The sequence below is a fragment of the Theobroma cacao genome, chromosome 7 (assembly GCF_000208745.1).
Source record: "Theobroma cacao cultivar B97-61/B2 chromosome 7, Criollo_cocoa_genome_V2, whole genome shotgun sequence".
NCBI lineage: Eukaryota > Viridiplantae > Streptophyta > Magnoliopsida > Malvales > Malvaceae > Theobroma > Theobroma cacao.
In genome coordinates this window covers 14058359-14060356 of record NC_030856.1, presented here as the reverse complement: position 1 = coordinate 14060356, position 1998 = coordinate 14058359, and the positions used below count along the sequence as shown (strand labels likewise).

The 1998-nt window shown below is 33.3% G+C and overlaps 1 long non-coding RNA gene across 1 annotated transcript; it reads right to left on the bottom strand.

Annotated features, from left to right (window-relative positions):
- LOC108662880 lies at positions 249 to 982 on the bottom strand. The gene is made up of 2 exons (XR_001928736.1): positions 871 to 982; positions 249 to 698 (listed from the first exon to the last, which is right to left on the bottom strand). It is a non-coding gene; the product is annotated as an uncharacterized LOC108662880 (long non-coding RNA).

Sequence of the window (1998 nt, the reverse complement as noted above, 5' to 3'; positions counted from 1 at the left end):
ATTAGTAATCTATGGGATGGTTATCTTTCCAAAGGTTTTGGGATATATCGAGGTAGCAATGGTGTATTTCTTAAAGGAAGTTGAAAACAAAATTAATCCATCATCAGCAATTTTAATAAAGACCTTTATATCACTAAGTTATTGTTGACGGAATGGAAAGGGGCGTTTGATTGGATGTGCACAACTATTGCATGTGTGGATTCAGAGCCATTTTGAGTGTGAAAAGAATAAATTCCAAGCACCATATCTCTCCATTAACGTTTCGATTGGAAAGTTTATTGAAAGTGAATGGCCTAAAAAAAAATATCCAAACAAGCATGGTTCTTGAGACGAAAAAGCCTCATGAGACAATAGGTAATATGGAAAGCACCATGGATGGCACTTCAACCAATGTTGTATAGCTGTGGAGATAAGATGTCAGTTCCCCTCTTAGGATTATAGGGGCAATTAGCTATGCCTCATTTATGGTACATAGACAAATGGGGTCTGAACAATTTATACGACAAGCCAAGGGTGTTAAAGAAAGTTGAGTAGATTGTTAAGTCATGGAAACATGCTCATAGAATAAGACTAAGGAGATTCAATGATAAGGTTACACTAGAATATTTGGTATGGCATGCATGGAGAATAAAAAAACATCATATTGCCTCCCCAATCTGATTCTATTTGTTCATCCAGTTTGAAATCTCGAGAAGTCCCTGTCACCAATTTACAATTTTAGGTTGAGTAGAATAGATTAAAACAAGATAATGAAAAACCCAAGAGAAAAGTGGAAAGGCTTATGGGTGAAGCTAGTGATAATAAAAAAATCAAAAAACTGTATACGGAGAAAGAAACATGGAAAAACATGTTTGATTGACTAAATAATACCTTTGAATCAATGATTGTTGAGCTTAATGTGCTACAAAAGGAAAATAAATAGTTGCATGCAAAATGTCAAGGAATAAAGGTGTCACGACTCGAAACTCTCATCGAGCCCGTGACAATCACTGCGATGTCCCGATAGACATTCATTACTCGAAATGCCAATCGAAATCTCGCAAGGCTTAACATCAGTTTTCTCGCTTCCTTTATGAGTATTAGTTACTAAAATCATGTTTTAAAGTGATATGAACCAATTTTAGTTCAAAACTTGTCAAACCCTGCTCTATAAAGTAATTACGGTGTCATTCACATACTCGATAGAATGTTTGTATATTGAGAAAGCTCGAAAAATTGACAAAAGACGATATTGCCCCTAGAAGTACAGTTAAGTCGATTAAACATCGAACAAGATAAAATCGAGATCTTAAAGATGAAATTGAGAATTTCACAATCCAGGGATGACTCAAAATGGTAATTCAGAGTTCGAGATCCGATTTGGAGTCAATCCGGAAAATTGACCGGTTAGGGGTAAAATGGTCATTTTACAATTTGAGGACAAAATGAGAATTTTTAGAAAAGATTTTCTTAGCCCCATTTGACATGTTTGAGTATGACATGAGTATTGAACTACAATTGAAAGCTTTAGTAGTGAAAAATATGAGTTTTCGATATTTTTAGAGTATAGGGGTAAAATGGTAATTTTGCCACCCATAATCGAAAATTTAATTTTTGAAAGGATTTTGATCAAATTTAATTATTTGGAGTGTGAAATCAGTATGAGGAGTGAAAATTATGCATTATGGCAAATTTTCAATTTTTGGAGCAAAAGTGTAATTTTGAAAAATTTGCTCTACCAAAACTTTGGAAAAATCTAGAAATTTACTTAATACTTGGATAAGTCAAAGGGAATGCATGGTGGAAAAAGTAGGACAAGTGGATGGCTAGAAAAAAAAATGAATTAATAAAATATTCAAAATATGAATAAAATAATATTATTTCATTAAACTAATAAAAAGGCATAAAAAAAATCAGCCCATAACCCATTCTTCTTCTTCAACATTCGGCCAAGCAAGAAACAAGAGAGAGAAAGGAGAAAATAAAACCCTAGCCAAGAAATTTAAAGGGAAAATAGGT